The 16,757-nt window shown below is 35.5% G+C and overlaps 1 protein-coding gene across 27 annotated transcripts in view; it reads left to right on the top strand.

Moving 5' to 3' along the window:
* LOC147913319 (uncharacterized) overlaps window positions 1-16,757 on the top strand; it is a 128,349-nt gene that overhangs the window by 23,620 nt on the left and 87,972 nt on the right. For 4 of the 27 annotated variants that reach the window (XR_015548812.1, XR_015548795.1, XR_015548810.1 and 1 more), the window contains exon 2: window positions 1,899-1,932. The exons of 9 other annotated variants lie outside the window; for them this stretch is intronic. The gene's annotated coding sequence lies outside the window, so the exon portion shown is untranslated. Of the gene's footprint in view, window positions 1-511; window positions 661-1,898; window positions 1,933-13,922; window positions 13,992-16,757 lie in introns of those variants that run through there. 14 more of the 27 variants (XR_015548808.1, XR_015548806.1, XR_015548799.1 and 11 more) reach the window with 9 other exon arrangements.

The raw sequence follows: 16,757 nt of genomic DNA, 5'->3' as shown, positions 1-16,757 counted from the left end.
GTGGCAGGTTGTTAGGCTCAGGGCCTTACAATTGCTGTAAGCCTCTAGCCTATTAGGTCTCTTGTCAGCTCTCTGGGGATTGCAGCTGGGTGGGGCTGGCCTCAGGCACAGGAGCACCCAATTGTTTCAGGTTTTGGAAGGTGGAGCAAACCTCCTATGTGGGTCTTTGAGAAACATAAATCTTCTGTGGCTGAGAAGCCCTGCCGCCCACAGTTCCACACACACAGTCAACACAGTCCTGCCCCGTGTGAGTGCCCCGACCTCCCCAGGTGGACCCAGTCTCTCCATGGCGGGAGCCCCACACACTCTGCCACCGCCCCACACTCTCCACCCGCTCCTTGTGCACACCCTGCCCCGCTCCAGTCAGCTCAGTTGCCAGGCTGCAGAGAATCCAGTCACCAATCTATGCAGGCCCACACGTTGCCTGAGGGCTTGTTGTTGGGTGGGGCCAGTCTCTAGGGTGGGCTGCCTGCCCTAGCTGAGCTGGATTAAATCGGTGCTCTAGCGGGTGGGGCAGACCCTGGGCTAGCAGGTCTCAGGGAGAACTCCAATGGAGTCTGTGTCAGCACGCTCACACCGGGCCACAACAATGGCCGCCGCCAATGTCCCAGTCCCTGGAGAGGTCTCACCCCTCACCGAGATGCACTCAGGGCCTATTAGGTGAGTCTCTTGTCACCGAAGCACTGTGCACCTTTCTTTCTGGTGATTTTAGGATGCTTTCTGGAACGGGTGAGTTTGTGCACGGGCCCTTTAAGAGCCAGTTTTAGTTTCTTTGTGAACCGGGTTTTCTGGGGGTGCTCCCCAATGCTTTAGCAGCAGGCAAAGTCAGATATTATGCTGCTGGTCTCAATTGTGCTGGGTCCACAAAATGCCCACAGCAGGGGCGCTCCCGGCTCAGGGCCCCGCGCCTCCAGGGAGGCTGCTTACCTGTGAGCTGCTCCTGGCTGCCGTGAAGCTGGCGGCTTGTGAAGGCGGCGTTTTCCTCTCCAGAAGGGAGTCTCTGCCTCTTCTACTCCAGTTAGGATTGTCCGTTGTTGCAGGAGTTCCTCTTATCCAGTTTTCAGTTCTGTCTCAGGGGTAATTTTTCCACGAGTAGTTGTAAATTGGCTGTGTCCACGGGAGGAAGTGAGTTCAGAGTCTGCCTACGCCGCCATCTTGACTCCGCCCCTCCCACCTAACTTCTGACTTAAAGTGTTTCTTATACAAAACCTTTTGATATGCCACCTTATATGAAAATGTATATAGAAACATATACATGTGTACCATTATATTTCAATACTTAGGGGATTCTTATAAATCTAATCATAATAAAGTTAACTTATATTGTCATTTCTAACATAAAAGGATTATATGTAAGCTCTCTCCTACATAAATCTGCAAATGTAAACTAAATTAAATTTATAGAGATATATGTATCTTTGGACAGATTTTAATTAGAAAATGTTCTGATTTTTAGGTTCTAAAGATATCTTGAATGCGTGCAGTTGGAGATAATAAAGTCACATTTTCTTGGGCCCAGCCTGGTGGCATAGTGGTTAGGTTCGCATGCTCTGCTTTAGTGGCCCAGGGTTCGTGGGTTCAGATCCCGGGCACGGACCTATACGCTGCTCATCAAGCCATGGTGTTGCAGCATCCCATGTACAAAATAGAGGAAGATTGGTGCAGATGTCAGCTCAGGGACTATCTTACTCACATACACACAAAATAGAATGCATAAAAAAAAAGTCACATTTTCTTTTTCAATGGAATTAGGATTGAAGCTCTCAGATATTTTATTTCTTAGCCAACACCAGTTAAATTGGACATAAATATGCCTACCGTTTTGTGTTCCTTCTTTTCTTCTTCACACTAAATTATCAGGAGCATAAAAAGTTGTATGTTTTCACTTTTTTTGACAGAGTGAATAACAATTTGATTGAAGAAAGCCAAAAGGTAAGATACTCTCTCTTATGTGTCTCAGTTCCATTTACTGGAATACTCAAATACACAAGAGAATTTATTAAACACAGTTGCTGTCTTTGCACATTATTAACGATTCTGAGTGAGGTCAGAAACACAAAAGGATCAATCCAATCCTTAACTTAATTTTATTTGGAAATTGTACAGTCTACTAACAAAAACTTGAGTACGTAAGCAAAAAAACAAACTGGGTTTTTTCTCATTAAAACAGAAACAAATCGGAAGTATAAAGATTTCAGTATCTATGAGGTCTTGATTTAGAGTCAGTAGCGTGTAAATTCCTGAGAAGTTAATTTGTGTCTTATTTAAAATAATACCTAGCATTAGTAAAGTTCCCCATGGCTACTCAGTGAATGCTGTTGTATGGAAATATGTGCTATAAAAGTAATCAAGTATTTCTATAACACTTTGTAAGCTGCCACATAAGTAGATTGAATATTATTATATAATAAGTTGCCCTTGAAAATGCTCTTCAAAATCCAGTAAAGATATTTAGCTCTAATCTGTGTATATAGTTGAATTTCTTAGATATTAAGCGTTGATGCCACCATCACTAATCCTAGGGTACAAAAGTCTTCCATCGCAACCTCTATGGCCAAGCTCCTGTTAAATTGTGTATTAGTTTCTTAATGCTGCTGTAACCAATTACCAGAATCATAGTGGTCTAAAACAACAGAAATTTATTATCTTATAGATCAGGATGTCAGAAGTCTAGGATGAGTCAGCAGGCCTGTGTTCCTTCTGTCTTCTACGGAACAATCTGTTCTCTTGCCTTTTCCAACTGCTAGAGGTTGCCTGCATTTCTTGGCTGGTGGTCCCCTCTATTTTCAAAGCCAGCAGTGTGGCATCATCAGTCTCTCTCTCTTTCTCTCTGACCTCTGCTTCTGTCTGCACACCTCCTACTCTCCATCTACTTTTGTCCTCATATTGCCTTTTCTGCCTCTGACCCTCCTGCTTCCCTCTTATAAGAATTCTTGTGATTACCTGGATAATCCAGGATAATCTTCTCAAGACCCTTAATTTAATCATGTCTGCAAAGCCCTCTTTGCCGTATAAGATAACATATTCACATATAACAGGGATTAGGATGTGGATAACTTTGTGGTGCCATTATTTAGCTTTCAACAGATGGAAAGTGTCAAAAAACAAAAACAAAAAACTGACAGAGTAGGAAAGATAGGTGAATTTGGGTGTCTATTTGATGGGATTCTTCATCTTGGTGACAATATTCTTATTTCTGAATTATAATTTCTACATGACAGAATAAGAAAATATGCACATGGATAAAGTCCATCGACCTTGACAAATATTTTGTAAAGTTAGGTAAGTCTAGGTAGATTGACTGACAGAAAATCATGACATAATATTTCTACTTAAAATATAGACATTATTTTTGGAGTCTTGTAATTTGGGATGTTTCCTAATTGTACTGAGTTACGATTTCCAAACAAAAAACGTAAAATGATGACTCTCATATGGATATAAAATGAACGTATGTTAAAGATCTGAATTAACTCATTGTTAATGAAGAAACCAGACAATCATTATATCCAACTCTAAGGAGAATCAAAGAATCACAAATGTATATGGAGTTAAGGAATGTTCAAATAAAGTACAAATTAAAATGGAACTAGCTTTGTAAACAAGATGGAGGAAGGAAATAAATTGAACCTCCATCAGAGGGAATGCATTTGATATTTATAAACGTGAAATATTTACATTGCTATCAGTTATCTACAATTCACAGAGCTGTAAAAGAGCTCAAATACAATGATTATTGAGAATCAGATAATCTGGATGAGTGTGCTCTAAACAATGAATAGTTTTCCATTGGAGACACATAATAACCTTTTTTTTCCTTATTCCAAATTCTCTTATAAAATTAAATTTAGATTCTCCTCCTTTTGTGGCTTCATGCTCGATACATTGTAGGGATATCCACTTTCCTCACTACTTCTAGTATCATGAAAATTAATACAGAAGCATTATCATTTTTAGGAAAACAACTGCATACTTAACACATAACCGATAACCTCAGCCTCCCTCTGTAGGAAAGAAAATCTGCTTTATAGAATAATTTAATAACTTGACAATTGCTTAAATTACTTTTTCTTTCCAGGCCATAAAATATAGTTTAGTTTTTCTTCTTTAGAGAAGCAAACTATTCTAATGATAACACATTCTGATGATACTCATAATGATAATATTATAATAATAATCATATTTTTCCCTCAAATTCCAGAAGAGAAAAGATGAGAACTGGGAATGGGTCTGTACAGACTTAATAACCTAAGCATGGAGAAAGAGCCTGGAATGTTGTAGTTGGCCAACAAATATGTGTAGAATGGAGGAAATTTCTGGACAATGGAGTTTTATTTTAAGGAATCTACGTCACTTTCACTTCAGATTGTTCAAAAGTAACTCTTTATCATTTTAGAAGGAATAGTAACAACATATTCTATTGTGGACTGACTGTAGTTTGAGTTATAAACAACGTTAGGTGGATTATTAGTTTTCTATTACTACAAAACAAATTTCCACAGATGTAGCAGGTTAAAACAATAGCTGTTTATTAGCTCATCATTCTGTAGGTCAGACATTTGGAAATGGATGGGTTTTCTGCTCAAATTCTCACCAGGCTGAAATCAAGGTGTTGGCCCGCTGCACTCTTCTTTGGACTCAGGTCCTGTTCCAAGCTTATTCAGAATGTTGAAAGAATTCCATTGCTTGCTGGGCCACTGGCTGGGGGTCACTCTCAGTCCTCACTGCCATTTTCAGGTCCTTGGCATGTGGCCTACCCATCATCAAGCAAGCAACGGAGGATTTCTGGTGTGTCAGATCTCCCTGTGTTTCATTTCTTTCACCAGAAAGAACCTAGGATTGACCTGACTAGGTCAATCCGCTGAGGATAATCTCCCTTTCTTAAAGTCAGTTGTGCCATACAACACAACCGTCATCATCATTGCTGTTAAAGATATTTTTGTGCAATGAGCTTTCTCCAAATAAAGTAAGAAATTTAGCAGCAAGAAATCGTTTTTCTGATATTTAAAGAAAAATATACCACTTCAGAAATCGTGATAAGAAAGTATAACATCTTGATTTATTTCCAACCTCAAATTTTAAAAATCTCAATTTGAGTGTATTGAATTGTTTGACAGAATTTTCCACATTGTTCTTAATACCTTATCACTTAGGGATTTTCGTAATTATACTATCTTACCTTTTTCAAGTGTGTGTTTCTGATCCAAGCACATCCTATTACTTATTTTTTTTGCCAGTTTTCTCATGTATAAATGAGAATGCTGAACTGTATATCATAAATATATACATACTGATAACCAAATAAGAGAACATTTGTGCACAATAAGAATCTTGCATTGCTCTTCAAATACTTGTGAATATTTTATTCTGAAATTGGATAGTACATATGAATACTATCTCTGATTATAAGCTTCTGTATTTCTTCATCCCATATCAATCTATTATCAAGGGCATAATTTTGTTACAACTAAAATGTAAATTTCATTGGTAACAGAATGAAAAATATCCACTCTAAAGTAATGTATCACCAATTGGAAAACTATGTCAAGCAGCATAATTTCCAAACCATGATTGCAAAATTATATTCTTGAAGTCTAGGAACAAGTGGATTCTAGTTTCTTTAAGATGTGTAGGAATTATAATTGTAAATGTTAATTTATCCCCAAACTGATTTGAGAATTTGTAAATGAATCACAGGGCTGTTTAAGGAAAGTGACACTGTAATATTGTCATTTACATATTTTTGTTGTTAACTTGAGGAATATAGACATATCTTGACAGGTCTGATATGTTATAATGTAAGATAAGGACACTGATGGAAAACAGGAGGGAATTACCTATCTTCTATACCTTCATTGGAACACCGTTTAAAATCATATCTGTTTTTGCCAACTGCGAGTTGTGTCTCTAGTGCTTAGAAAAAGTCACGTTATATTATCTTTAAATATCAGCCATCTTATGTGATTATAGTCTTTAAATATTTCCTTTTCTTGGGTCGTATAAGCACTTTTGGTTAACATTTCATATTTTGATATAGCTTTATTCTGGCATTTAGTGTGGTTCAAAAATTGTGCAGGTGTCACAACAATAAATTTCTGGAGGCGATTTTTTTTCTTTTCTCTTTTAAGAGTCTAGGTATTGTTAACATCTACGGGAGAAAGAATTATGGTGAAGCATAAAATAGAAGTACAGTTTTTGTTCTTTATAGGTAGCTGGCAGTACTTCTCTTAATTTACCATTGTAATAAAACAGAAATGACAATGCTTTTCCTAAAAAGGGAAAACATATTTTCTAATAGTGGATAGGCCAAAGTGGTAATATTTTTAATCACAAATCCCACTTAAACAGCATGATCCCAGATAAATGTATCAGAGGATGTTACTATGTGAGTTATTGTCTAAGCTCTCAGTAGCCTACTGTAGTGAGAACAGATGGTTTGAGTTTATATCTTTTGTGCTTCTCAGTTATTGATGTGGATTATATGAGGAGATAATTGGCATGGTTTTGCGCATAATTGATATAAAATGCTGTTTAGGATCGTCTCTGATTGGTCAAGTTTCTAGGACATCTGGGACAACAATCTCCTGGATTACACATGGAAAAGATAGAACTTTCAATCATCTGTATGCTAGCAGAAAACTGCTATAATGCTTTATAATTTTTCTGTGCATTTGAAAAAATTAAAATGGGTTTGCTCTTAGGAAAACTGCTTGATTCAGAATTGAGAAGCCCCTAATTAGAAAAAAATATGTCTTTTTCCTTTATTTTTCCCTACACAGGAGGGTAGGGAAATAGGTAGAAATGCAAACCCAATTTAAAGGGAAGAAAAAGAGAGTAACGTATTTTAAAGCCGTATCTGTGGCACTCTGATATTCCTCCTTAAATACCTTTCTTCAACATAGAATATTATGATTTCACATATATCATCATCTGTCTGGAGGCTTGAAAAACACTGGTAGAAATCTGAATAATGATAATCTTCATGACAGCAACCAGAACTGACATGGCGGCACCTATTTAAGTAGGTGAAATGTGTATCTGGTTATCTCTTCTTTTCTATAATGTCCACTATTCCCCTCAATTAATCACCTCAAGTGTTTTCCACACAAAACTCACTGTTATCATCCTATCTTACAATTTCCAAAATTCTATATGACACCCAACTGGGAATTTTGCCTCTATTATTTTTCTTCCTACTTTCAAATACCATGTTAAATTTACTAATAGCAAATAAATAGGATGTTGACAACAGATAGATATTTGACAGATTTTAAATGTGCAGATTTCAGGAAGTTCAAACACACACTTGTACACATACAGATAGATAAATAGATAAATAGATGGATATCTTGATCCCAATGACAAAATTACTTAAAAGGAATGTATTTGTTTAGGTTTGAGAAGCCAGAAATAAATTCAGAAGGAATAATAAGAGTCAATTTATGTTCACTCACATGGCAGACTGACAACTTTCATGTACTGTGATGATCATGATAGTGTAGGTCAATTTTAGTCAAATTTTTAAAATTTTACCATTATAGGTAATATTAGAAAAATATTAGAAAAATATGGCACATAGATGCTCTGGCCAGGTATATTTATAGTTTTTTATTTATTTATTTATTTATTTTCCCCCAAAAGCCCCAGTAGATAGTTGTATGTCATAGTTGCACATCCTTCTAGTTGCTTTATGTGGGACACGGCCTCAGCATGGCTGGAGAAGCGGGGCGTCAGTGCGCGCCCGGGATCCGAACCCTGGCCGCCAGCAGCGGAGCGTGCACACTTAACCGCTAAGCCACGGGGCCGGCCCATATTTATAGTTTTATATCAACCACACTCAACATGTGATGATTATCAGTGTGTCATTTAGGGGCAAGCCACAGAATTCTGCCCTTAAAGCTGTGCTATCCAAATTTCAAACTACATATCAGAAATCATACTATTGACATATGGTATGCTATATTTCTCTCTATTCTTTAGAAGTTTTCTTAAGATTATTATACATTGTCTCTGTCCACTTATTGTTCTACCATTCATAACTCTTCAACTCCTTGCAGTCTGCCTTCAGCCAGAATCTCTACAATGTAATAATCTTAATGTCTAGTATTCAATCAAGAATCAATAGGCATACAAAGAAATAGAAAAAGAGGATCCAAAGTCTGGAAAAAATGTGGTCAGTAGAAACAAACGAAATGACTCTGATGATAGTTTTAGCAGAAAAGAACTTTCTCACATGCATAGGTATAATAAAGCAACAAAAAACATATATTTCTCACTCTTGTGGGTGCTCTTGATTAGACACCTCTACTGAGTAAATCTCCTCGAGGAGGATATCCAGCGATCCAAGGTCATTCTATTTCTTTACTTTGGCACCTTCCCCCAAAATGCGAAAAATGGAGCAGTAAGGACCGTGTGTGAAAATCATATACTGACTTCCTTTCACTTCCATAAAACCCCCGATTGCCCAGAAACCAGTAACATGACCAAATATAACTACAAGTAGGTTAGACAATGTATTTCAGTAAAGTGTCTGGAAGAATAGAGTTAAGCCTATTGAGCATCTAGGTAATTCTTGCCACACTCTCCAACTTCTCCTCCGGCTCCTTCTCCTTTCTTTAAATCTAAAATAAACATTTTCCTTAATTTATGTGCTAAGAATTTTTCTCCTCTTCCTTTACACTCTTTCTCAAAAAGAGCATCCCAACCTATGTCTTTAAAGGGCATGCCTATACAGATAATATATATTTTTAAAAATTATACACTGGATAATTTTGAACAGATCCAGAAGAATAGAGAGTAGTATAATTTACACATTTAAATAAGACAAAATCAATCAAAAGTTCACCAAATCTTGTGCAGATAACTTAACATTTGTATGCATGGATGGGCAAAATTTCTCCCAAATCTGAGCTCTCACTATTCTCTTTTATCTGCTTTTGAGCTCTGTCTGATCTTTTCTCCATTTTCTGTCTGATATGTTCTTCGACCATATGTTCTACTTCTGTACCTGGAAATCTCTCTAGCAACTCAAGCTCACTGTGTTCAGAACTGAACTTAACTCTCCCATAAACCTGTTTCCCGCCCTTTGCTCCATAAACGAGATAATGTCAGATCCCTCTAACTCAAACTCAAAAATATGAGCTTAGATACAATTTCCTTTTCTTCTCCACTCTTAGGACAAAAGTAGAGCCACTATAATGCCAAATTTAACATGATGTCTTAAGACTTCACTATAATTTTTACTTGTGCATATTTTAGAGCATTGATGCTTATAACTCACTCAAAAGTTAGAATCCAGGATTTCTTTGTGAAATCCCAATTGCTTAAATAAACATTGGACAGAACAAATTAATTGTAATTTATATAATACACTTGGATCTGAAGTTTTCAGTTGATTACACATCAGTTAAAATTGAAGGGTGCTGTATGATTGTTAACTCAAAATATAGTGTCATTCTCAAATAACATAATAGTCACATTGAACTCTGTACTCCTTACATGTTATGAAAAGGGAAGTTGACAGTCTGAAGTAGGGCTATAAAAGGATTACCAGAAGGCTGAAGAATTGGAAAATAATGTATAAGGCACCAGAAAAAGCCCATGTTATTTAATGTGGCAAGTAGAAGACTTAGGCATTTGTGACAGTTCTCTTCAAATATCTAAGGGCTGTGATATGCCAAAAAGAATACATTTATTATTTTTTCTAGAAGGGAGAAGTGGAATACACAGGTATGAAATGCTAGGAAATTATTTTTTACTCTGCTCTAAGAAAGAATGTTCCAACAGAGGCTTTCATAAATGGGATGGCAGTTTTATAGTTATTCTTCATCTACCACTGAAATTGTTCCTGGTATGGAGAATGAATTGAATATGTCATTTTAAAAGTACCCTCTAAACTAGAGTTGTATAATGATATGCATCTGTATCAATTTAGTAATTGATAAAATGTATAAGGAAATACATGAAAATAAATAAAAAATACCATTTGCACCAATGAGTAGAAAGACCCTAAGAACTCACATTTCTGAGTGCTTAGAAAGCAACTCTATCTGCAGTGGAGGAGGGATAGAGCAATTAGTGTATATACCGGAGAAATCCAGTACATTGACCCATGTATTCTATTTCTGTAGGAGATGCTGAAGTAATAGTGGGCAGCTAATGTATAAGCTCTTAAGAAGAGAGTTCAAGTTGAATTGTAGTTCAAATCTAGGGCTAACTAAAGGAAATCAGATCCTTAATAGAACAACGTTTACCCTATTTCAAGATATAGTTGAGTGATCTTTACAGGGGAAAAATATTTTAATGCTGTGGGTCTTTATTCGAAATACATGTTATTCTCCATGTGTTTTGTAAATGAGCCTTTATAACAGGAAGGCTTACTATTTCACATTTTATACATGTATAAGAGTGTAGCTTTGGCAATTCTTAGTATTCCACACAAAACTCATTTTAAAGGATGTCTGCTGATGAAAGTATTAATGTGTCCATTTTAAGTAACTTCCTCCAGATAATAATTGTTAGATTAATTGCATAAAATTATCCTAGTACATGTTCTATACTGGCTGAAAAAAGTTAACTAAAACATAACATTTGTTTTTGAATATTTTTAAATTAATGCTTTAAATATTTGAGGAATACATCCAAATTAGATATAAATCTGATATTAGATATAAATAAATTAAAATGAATGCTGTATGTATAGCAAATTCATTAATTATTTGTATACAAATTCAGCACTATTTATATCATTTAATTTCTTTATACAATTTGGCAATATACCGTGCTTTGTATTGGTCAATCATAGATGACAATGTCTTATAAAATTCATTTTCAGTACCTCAGGTACATATATTTTTGGATATAAGATTAAATGAGTCATAGTATAATTGATATTCCCAGCATAGTGCTTAAATAGTTCTTGAAAAGAGATGTTACCCAAATAACTTTGATTTAATAAAAATGTTTTAATTACTGAATATCACGTTCAATTATTGTCATATTCATATATTTTATATTCAAAAATTGTCTTTTTATTTTATCTTTTCTCACCCTATACTTTATCATCAACTTTTTTATTATTTGTATGTAATAATATTCAAAATCATACCACAAATTGTATATATACACAGTTCATGTGTACACTATATGTGTATACGTACATATCCATATATACATATTTGTACACACATAAAATAAATTTAAAGATAATTATTAAAATAAGGGAAAAAGCCATAACCACGTAACTTAATGTTAATACTAGCATTTTCCTTCAGGATAGTATTATCTCCCTGGGACACCAGAGGTGCTTAAGAGATTAAGACATTCAAAAGTATATCAGTTCATCTTAGTGTGAAAAATGACATAGCAAAGCCTGCCTGTATTTTCTATACTGACAGATTTGCTATCAAAATTTAAGGAGGGCCCGCCTGGTGGTGTAGTGGTTAAGTTCGCACACTCTGCTTCGGCTGCCCGGGGTTCACAGGTTTGGATCCTGGGCACAGACCTACACACCGCTCATCAAGCCCTGCTGTGGTGGCATCCCACATACAAAATAGAGGAAGATGGGCACAGATGTTAGCTCATGGCCAATCTCCCCTACCAAAATTTAAAAAAAAGTTAAGCAAAATATCATATACTTTACCTTTCCTCTCTGATAATGTACAACATTTTCAAAATCTTTATTGTTCTCATAATAAATATTTTCCCAACATGCTCATTCCCTCCTATTCAGCTACTCTCATTATTACCTACTATAGTAAACTGGACTTTAAGATATACACCAACATCACACTCATGCCTCAGTCCACCGTTCCTCACTCGTGTCTCTTTCTGAGTCCTGCGGTAAGTTTGTCAAAAGATTATTGTCTCCTGTCACTTTCTCAGCTTCAACTTAAATCCAGACTCTTCCACACTCTAATGTCCTCACTTTGCACATTCTATCCTTCAAGGCTCCCTTTTCTTACATTTACTTCCAGTTGCTGAGGTTACAGAGGACGAGAGAGGCTGCTGACCCTGCTACAGTGTTTAGGAGGATGGTTGAGGGAGCATCTCTCAGACAAAAGCTGAAGTAGCCCTGAAATCAAAGGAATGTGTGGAACCAAGAGTTCAGTAAGGCAATTGAGTTTATAAACTAGAGATTGAAGTATAACCTGGTCTCTCCCCACAGCTACTCATCTCTTTGAGAAAGTCAATACTTTTGTTAAGATACAGCATAAATGTTTTATCTGTCTACCCAGAGGACTATTCTGACCGCCCATACCAGGATTTCTTTCTCTTTTATATGTTACAATAAAACATTGTCTTGTTTACAATACAAGACTGTCTGTATACCACTTATTGTAATTACTAATATGGTAGATTATGAGCTCCATTTGAATAGGAACCCTATATCTCTGACATATGACTATATCTCTAGTCCTTAACATAATGACTGACAAATTACAGAGGTTCAGTGAATATTTATTGAAGAAATGAATAAATAAATATATAAAGAAGCGGGCCTCTAGCAAATATTAAGAGCTGACATTCTGTGCAAGGAAACAGAACCCCAGGGAGGTAAAATCGTGAAGCATAAATGGCGTTTATAGGTCTAAAGGGTTCTGAGTGAATATCTCTGGCTGGCACTGTCGTTCCAGATTGACTTTTATATGCTGCTCATAGCATGCCTTGTAGAAAAGCTATGTTCACAAGGCCAGAACGTGGTACATTCATTCAAAGAATATCACTGAGTATTTATTATGTGGCAGGACATTGCACTATGTGCAAGGATACTGCATCAAACAGGGTACAGAGATCTAGGCAAGGAAACAATCAATAATCAAGATAAGAATTAAAACCGTAATTAGAAATTGTGATAAAAATCAAACAAAATGATAGTATTCCTGAACCTAGACTGCTTAAAACAGTGTCTGGAACAGAGTAGGGCCTCAGTAATTACATGAATGACAAGCAAATAACAGGGGAAGGAGAACATTGTATACAGTATCCAAAGAAGTAGTATTTGATCTTAGATCTAAACGGAAGGGTGAAAAAAGAATAGAAAAAGAAAGAATTGGAGAAATCAAGTTCAAAGGCACTGACATAAGAAATGGCTTAGTATACTTGAAGACCAGAAACAAGGTCAATACAGGTACACTGGGCAAGGGGGGAGGGGGAGTGAAAAGTCCGTGAATACACTCCATTAATACATCCCAAGAAGAGAAAACACTGATGGACATGCAGCAAGGTTGTAAATAGTTCATTTACATTTTAAAAAGGATATCTGTAGCTGTTTTGAATAATGGATTGTAGAGCAGAGTAGATTCAAAAGCAGATTGGAAGCTATTGGCAGTTTTAAGAGATGAAACTATTATGATTTGCTAATGCTGTGGATATGAAGGTCATAAAAAGAAAGATATAAAAATAATGACTCCTGGATATCATTGGTTGAGCAACTGTGAGGCTTAGGTTAATGGAGGAACATACTTTAGTATGTGTGTGTGTCTGTCTGTCTGTCTGTGTCTGTGTGTGTGTTAGCATATGGAATCATCTAAAAAGTTTATGATACCTATGAAATATCCAAGTGGGACTTGCATTATAGGAATCATTTCAATTAATAGTTGATGGTTTTCTTATATGAAAGTTCTTCCGTTCTGAAACTCTTAAATTTGAACTCTAAAATTTTATGTTAGGTTGCTTGGATTATAATTTCCAATAATATTTTTCAAAAGTTATATATGGAATATATAATTCTGGAGGCCTCGGATATCTGAAAATTTCTTCGTGTATTTTAGACGTTCAAGATAACTTAGATGGAAGTAGTATTATAGAACAATATCATTCTCCCCTCAAAACTCAGTTCCACTTTACTCTTTAAATTTTGAAAAATATTTTATTTATATATATGCTTAAATGACAAAAGTAATATGCACTTATTTTAACAGGTTCAAATGTAGAAGGAAATGAAAAGAAAAACGACTGTATTCCTCCCTCCCACTTCCCTCTCTCCAGAGGTATAGACTGTTAACAGTCTTTTCTGTCCTATGTTATATATGCTGTAACTACACTTTTGATTAATTTGATATATTATTGTTTCACATCAAAGGTGTGATTTTTGGGGAAAACCTTCCACTAGGAGAAGGGGGCTCAGAGAACAGATTCACAAAAGTAGGCCCCTGTACTTATTTATTTGGAAGCTCCCTAATATGGCACTTGGGATACTTGAGTTCTTGTAATTGGACGTGAGAACTTTGACAAGTCACCCCACTGCTGGGTCTATTGTCCTAGAGTGGAATCCTAATTACATTTATGCAGCTAGCTGTGAGCCTGCACCCAAATATTTGAAAACATATCGGTCTCAGCTCTCTGACCTTGGATCTATATCTAAGTGACTAGACTAGAGGCTCTAAGCTCCATGCTGTGTCAGAAGTTATAAGCTTTCCTTCCTTCCTTCTTTCTCTCTCCCTCTCTCTTTCTTTCTTTCTCTCTTTCTCTCTCTCTCTCTTTTTCTTTCAACAGCTTTATTGAGATATAATTCAGATACCATGGAATTCACACATTTAAAGTGTACGACACAATGGTTTTTAGTTTATTGACAGATACGTGGAACCATCACCATAGCATACATTGTTACCTTTTGAGATAGTTTTTGTATATGGTGTGAGGTAAGATCTATATGTCTATCTTTATGCCATTGTTACACTGTCTTGATTACAGTTGCTTCGTGGTAAGTTTTGAAAGGGAGAAATGTTAGTCCTACAACCTTGTCCTTCTTTTTTAAGATTCTTTTGGCTAGTGTGGGTCTCTTACAATTCCATATGAAATTTAGAATCAGCTTGTCAATTTTTACAAAGAAATCAGCTGGAATTCTGATAGCAATTGTGTTTAATCTGCATATCGATTTGGGGAGTGCTGCCATCTTAACAATATTAAATCTTCCAATCCATGAACTTGGGATGTTTTTCCATTTACTTAGATCTTCTCTAACTTCTTGAAACAGTGTTTTGTAGTTCTCAGAGTATTGGTTTTGCACCTTTTTGTAAAATTTATTTCTAAGTATTTTATTATTTTATTAACTTCATTTTTGGATAGTTCATTGTAAGTGTGTAAAAATATAATTGCATCGTATTTTGCAATCTTGCTGAACTTCATTTTTAGTTCTATTAGATTTTTAGTGTATTCCTTATGATTTTTTAGATACAAGATTATGTCATCTGAAAATAAACATAGTTTTACTTCCTTTTCTCCAATCTAGAAACCTTTTATTTCTTTTTCCTGCTTACTTGCCCTTCTAGAACCTCCAGTACAATGTTGAATAGAGCTGGTGAAAGTAAACATCTTGTCTTATCACTGATCTTAAGAGGCAAAGCATCAAATATTTCACCGTAAAGTATGATGCTTGCTATGGCTTTCTATAAATGCCTTTTTATCAGGTTGATAAAGTTTTCTTCTATTTTATTTTGTTGAGTGTTTTTATCATGAAAGAGTGTTAAACTTTTCAAATGCTTTTTATGTATCTATCAAGATGATCAAGTAGCTTTTTTTCCTATTGATACGGTATTTTACATTAATTGATTTTCAGATGTTATATCAATTTTGCATTTCTAGGATAAATCCTACTTGCTCATGGTATATAGTTAATTTTATACGTCACTAGATTTGGTATTTGCTGAGAATTTCTGTGTATTAACATTAAAATAATGTTCTTAGGCAGTATTTTGTTGGTCTATGTTTTGTCTAGATTCATAAGAGTTATTGATCTGTAGTTGTCTTTTTTTGGGGTGTCTTTGAATTTAGTATCAGAGTAATACCTACCTCATACAGTGAATTGGGAAGTGTTCCTTCCTCTTCTATGTTTTGGAAGATTTTGAGAATGATTGGTATTAATTCTTCTTTAAATGTTTGGTAGAATTCAGCAGTGAGGTCATCAGGATCTGGGCTTTTATTTATGGGGAGTTTGCTGATTTTTACTTCAGTATCTTCACTTGTTCTAGGTCTATTCAGATTGTCTATTTCTTCTTGAGTCAGTTTCACATATTTGCATCTTTCTAGGAATTTGTCCATTTCATCTAATTTACCTAACTTGTTGGCAAACAATTGATCATAGTAACACTTATTTCTGTAGGTAAGGTCAGTATTAATGTCCCACCTTTCATTTATGAGTCTAGTAATTTAAGTTTTTTCTCTTTTTTTCTTGCTCAGTCTAGCTAAATTTTTGTCGATTTTGTCAATCTTTTCAAAGAACCAGCTTTTGGTTTTGTTAGTTTTCTTTACTGTTTTTCAGTTCTCTACTTCATAAATTTCTGCTCTAATCTTTATTATTTTCTTCCTTCTGCTTACTCTAGGTTTAATTTGCTCTTCTCTATCCAGTGCATTATGGTGGAAGTTTAGGAAGTTTAAGTTATTGATTTCAGATCTTTCTTCATTTTGAATACAGTCATGTGTTGCATAATGACATTTCAATCAACGTCAAACTGCATATACCACGATGGTCCCATAAGATTAGTACCATATAGTCTAGGTGTTTAGTAGGTTATACTATCTAGATTTGTGTAAGTACACTCTGTGATGTTCACACAATGACAAAATTGCCTAACAATGCATTTTTCGTCATTAAGCAATGCATGATTATATAGGCATTTACCTCTGTAAGATTCCCTAAAGTACTGCTGAATCCAATAACTTTTGGTATGATTGCCAACAATCACCAAAAGAGAGGCAAGGAAAGATTCTTTCCTACCATCCTCAGAGGGAGCATGGCCTTGCTGACACCTTGATTT

This window comes from Ceratotherium simum, chromosome 28, assembly GCF_057802395.1.
Source record: "Ceratotherium simum simum isolate JZ-2026a chromosome 28, ASM5780239v1, whole genome shotgun sequence".
NCBI lineage: Eukaryota > Metazoa > Chordata > Mammalia > Perissodactyla > Rhinocerotidae > Ceratotherium > Ceratotherium simum.
This window is presented reverse-complemented; position numbering and strand designations above follow the sequence as displayed.